The sequence below is a fragment of the Stegastes partitus genome, unplaced genomic scaffold (genome assembly GCF_000690725.1).
Source record: "Stegastes partitus isolate 25-593 unplaced genomic scaffold, Stegastes_partitus-1.0.2 Scaffold1348, whole genome shotgun sequence".
In the NCBI taxonomy this organism is placed as follows: domain Eukaryota; kingdom Metazoa; phylum Chordata; class Actinopteri; family Pomacentridae; genus Stegastes; species Stegastes partitus.
Genome location: NW_007579079.1, coordinates 178,452 through 183,742, shown reverse-complemented (window position 1 = coordinate 183,742; position 5,291 = coordinate 178,452).

Genomic DNA, 5,291 nt, shown 5'->3' with positions numbered 1-5,291 from the left:
ACGTGACCACATCTGAATCTTACCCATGGCAGCCTTAACTCACAATACTGAGATGAAATCCTCACTCCCATGGTTATGCGGTTTGTTGCTGCCATTCCCTGACATTCCAACACCACGTGTCCTCATGCCACCAGCACATCCATCGCCCTTCTTGCAGAGGAAACTGTTCCGCTGCACATTCTTCAGACATTTCACCTATCAAATATCTGCAGGACGCCCTGAATGGATGTCTCCGACAACATGATCCTGTCCCTAAAAATATCCCTCAACTTCGCCAAACCCTCCAGGAAGAGCAGGATAACGTTCCGCCAGCGGTATCGACAACCTCATTGACTCTCGGCTTTGCAGATGTGTGACTGGTTACTGACTTTGCTATTTCTGGTCCATGACTCCGCTCTTCACCTGAACACCATCACCTCCAGTAGAGTCGTACTCGCTCATGACGTCCATTCTGTTGTAGAAATGACACGTATGAGACACTACAGGTTGTATTTACATGTTCATTCTACTTGACAGCTTTGGTTGCTTTTTATAAAGATTTCACTCAATGGGTAATACAACAAGTTTTTAAAATGCGACACAGATGAAGAATAAACCAGTAGCTTCCAACCGTCATGGCTTCTTACAGAAAACAGTTTGTCACTCCTCAGCTGGTTGCAGCTCTGCCAAACAGGTTTCATTGCAATGAATGTTCAGAAGATCGAAAAATCATTTAGGGAGAAAGACCAAAAATGAAGCAGATCTGTTTATCCGAGCTTTGTTTTTTCTTTTTTCTCATTAATAATTTGACAATCCCTCTGATTTATTTGCTGTCCTTGTATATAAAACTTAACGGTTTAAACTCGCTCAACCTACAGCAGCGACAACAGAAACCTGCTGCTGACACACTGATGCTTTTGTATTATTAATATACAATAACAGGGCTGCACGGTGGCTCTATGGTTAGCACCGTTGCCTCACAGCTAGAAGGTCGCCGGTTCGCGTCCCGCTGAGGACACCTGGGATCATTCTGCGTGGAGTCTCCAGGTTCTCTGGCTTCCTCTCACAGTCCAGAAACATGTTGAGGTTAATTGGTGATTCTAAATTGTCCGTAGGTGTGAATGTGAGTGTGCTTGGTTGTCTGTCTCTAAGTGTAGCCCTGTGATAGACTGGTTACCTGTCCAGGTGAACCTGCCTTCACCCTAAGTCGGCTGGGATAGACTCCCACAACCCTAGTGAGGATTAAGGTGTGGAGATGATGGATGGATAATAACATATCAGTCCAAGGGGCCGGACTTTTACTTTAACATTTGAGCTACATTTTGCTGCTAATGCTTGTACTGTAGTGATGTACTTGTACTTGGGATTTTTATGCAGGACTTTGACTTGTAACAGAGTACACCGGCACAACAGAGTCTACTGATGAGATCTGAACACGTCTCCCACCACCGACTTTCAACTTCCTGACACTGATGTGCAAAACTGCCAGCTCGACCCTTTCGGTCTTTAAAAGAGGTCGACGCCGGTGTGTTTTTCTTCTTTTTTTGCCGTTTTCTTGCTGTTGCATCATCCACCCAAAATAGAAGTCGTGCATCAGACGAGGAAGATGAACGAGGGTCCATTAGGCTAAATGTGGGCCAGGTTCAACACACGTGCACCAGTTGAGCCGCAACTTTCTGCGAACGCTGGTTAGCAGCTGGCGGCCGAGACATCACTGAACGTACAGTCGACCGAAGACAACTGGCTGCATTAGCATAGCGTCGGCAAACAGCTCACGCATGCTTTTTTTTCTTCTTTGAGAGACAGGCCCACACTGGAACGCACACACAAACACACACTCCTGCGCTGCTCGGTAAGACAAGGCACGTTCCTCCTTTGCTACTAATGGTCTCTTTTGTGCCCTGCTCAAGGCTGGCAAGGCCTGCAGCATCTGTTTGACTGGAGGCCATGCCATAAGGTGCCAGGACTCCAAGGATCCTCGGCACTCCCTCAAGAACCCCGCTCCGTGCCCCGCTAACCTCGCCCCCTCACCCCCTTTTACACTTCACCCTCAGATGTTGCTCTCCGCCTGCCTGAGACGCCCCCATGTCACGACGTCCAGTTAACTCCGTGGCCCAAACCTGGCTCTCCTCCCGTCTCTCGCATGTCACTCATCGCCGTGGTCCTACGTCTTCTCCACAGCCTCGGGCGCATCAAAGAAACCCTCCCACCTGGTTCCTTCTCTCTCTGATCTCCCCCACGGCCCTCGTCCTCCCCTCGCTTCCGTCTGATGCCCCCCTCTGTCAAGATGTGTGAGATGTCATCTACCTCCCTTAATCTGCTGCCCCCTTTTTTTACCCCCCTCCTCAGCCTCCCCCTTTGCTCTCTCTCTCTCTCTCTCCCCCGAGGGTGAGTGAGATGTCATCTGGCCGGGACTGTAACTTCGGCTGTGCGGCAACAGAAAGCGTCTCGTCGCCAGGAAGACTCGCGCCTTGGAGGAACAGACAGATTAGCGGGTGGAGTTTTTTTTTTTTTTTGCTCCCAGCGCGGCGCTCAAGCTACATTCCCAGGAACGTCTCCTCCTTAACAAGCATCACATTCCCCTCCAGGTCGCCCGCGGCAACCCCACAACCCCAGACACGAGGAGAGGCGAAAGCGATCCGATGGCACTCTGTCGGTTTGTTTGCGCTTATCTCCCTTCTCTGGAGTCAAACGCCGCGTAGGCTTAAGATGTTTTTGCACGAGTGTTTGTGTGGCACTAACAGGAGCCCCTGCTGAGGCCTCTTTAGCCCCGCAGAGAGAGAGAGAGAGGGAGGGAGGGAGCGAGCGAGAGGGATGGAGCATAAAGGCCTAGGAGGAGGAAGGGGAGGGTGGTCTTATGACAGAGGGGGTCTGTGGCTAACAAGCGGTGTGGAGCCACAGAAGGTGTGTGTAGCCGAGCGTGAGGAAGCGTTTGAGACAGCGCAGGCCCACTGAGATGGCCGTGGAGCTAATGCTATGTTAGTGAGCTGCTAACGGCATGCCTGGGCCCTGGCACGCCGCCCTTCCACACGGATCACAGAGGCCCACAGCACAACGAAAGGAGACACCTCAGGTCTGGGGGGGAGGTATTACTAGTGACACATCTTTTGGGCACCGGTTGGGACTCCTTTACCATCTGAGCCTCTCGAATCATGACTCACAACACGCGCATGTGGGTTATATAAAGAGACCCCCCCTAAATCCAATGTGGCGGCGAAGGTGAGGTAGAACATCGCTCAGAGCGGGGAAATAACTGGCCCTTCGAGTCGAGGTATGCAGAGGATGCTTTATGCAGCAAGGCACTCTGGGTAATCTGACTTGAAGGGAGCGGAGACATCTCCCAGGGTTAGCAGGCATTTAGGCCGTACTTACTCCCTGTGTCGCCCGACAGTGTTTCCTGTCTTGGTTTCACTCCAAATGCACAAATCCAACGATAAATCCATTCTTGTCACATTGTGGTACAAGTTAGAAAAAACTTTCCATGTCTGCCATCAATCTGTAGCTCTAAGTCAGAGATATCTGCAATTTCTGATGATGAAAATTCTCCAGCACCATCAAATTAACATCCAATATGAGCAATAATAAGAATAACTGATCTTCTTTTTGGGGTTTTCGAGGAACCTGCAACAACAAAAAGAAGCTGATTTAGGTTGTTTTCCTGTGAAAGCAAGGTTAGCATGAGAGCTGAAAAATCTCAATTAGGCACTTTATTTCAGTTGTACAGTTAATTATTGATCATTTTTGATGACCTGTTTTTTAATAAAGACAAAGGGAAAAAGTTTAATTTGGATTTAATCACTTTAGCCTATTTATCAAGGCAACAATTGTAATTTTAATACAACTAAGAGAAAACAGGTAATAAATATACGTACATAAACAAACATACTTAAGGAAAAGAGAATCATCTCACCCTGATGCTCATGAAGTAAAGACAGCAAATAAAACCAGAAGCTGTTGAAGATTAAACCTCCAAGTGTCTGACCAGATGAGGATGATGCACTGACCTCCGTACACCCGGAGCAGGCTGTCGGTGGTGCATTGCTCAGATGAGGACACGGGGAAGCAGCCACCAATCGAAGGTGACGAGAAGTCCAGGCGGCCGTGGACTAGCCTGCCTGGGAAGACCTGAAAAGGGGCTCCATGATCAAGATGCTGTTTATGAGCCAGGACGGGAGCATATTTAGGATTTGTTCATGCAATAGAACTTCTTGCTATGTGTTTTCAGGGTTAATGCATGAGAGGGAAACTTTCAAACATTGCGTTGAATCGCTGTTGTTTTCATTTTGAAGGCCTGTTCCTGCCATCTGGGAATAACGAGTGCACACAAGATAAAGACGGGGTATTTTTCCTGTTTTGTCTTTTGACAGCGTGACACTGTCACCCTGCTAGGCGGCATTCTCCAGACCTTCTGGGCTGTGGGGGATAAAGTGGGCGACAGTTTCTCTCTCGTCTTTAATCAGAGTACAGTTCAGCTTAACCTCATGTTGTTCTGACTCACATCTGTTCGTCCATAAACGACTACAGGTACAAACCAACATCAGCCAAGTGGGTCGTACATGAACTCCTCAAATGTGACACATAAAATAATAAAGGGTAGTTCTGATGAATAAGCCATGACTTCATAAGCAACATGAATTAGGATTATAAAACCTCCTGAATTAAAATAAAACAAAAATGTCAGTTTACTCAGAAATAATAGTGCTAATAAATCAGTTCTGAATATACAAACTTAATGATGAACTTTAAAAAGAAATACTCCATAACAAAACTGTTTTAAAATGTTTCAGATAAGTAGGATTAAAGATTAAAATTACAGTCTGTCACTTCTCTTGTGGACTAAAAGAAAACCTCTTTAGTGACTGTGTTCCTAACCTGCAAGTTCTGTGATATTTATGTAAAATTGTCGATTACATGTTGATTTGATCCGTCTTTTTAAAAATCCTGTTAAATCTATTTACTTTATTTCATTTAATTTTGGTAAGTTTTTCTTTTTCTTTCTGGTAAAAAGAGAACAAAAAACTCACAGACGCCGTGCAGCATGTTCACATGAAGGATTCAACGCCTCAGCAGCTGTAAATTAAAACATAAAAACAAACAAAGACTATTAAATATCTCAAAATGCAGCCGATGTTCACGTGTGTTTTTTATTAATGGATTAATAGTACAGTGCCCTATTTCGGAGCTAGAGGTCATATGTTAACTGTAAAACATTAAGGGTGGCTTCATACGACCTCGTGGACCTTCGGTGACCCCTCGGTGACCCAGTTGTGTTGTCTTGAGGCAGAAAGCAGATCACTACAATTTGCAGTCAT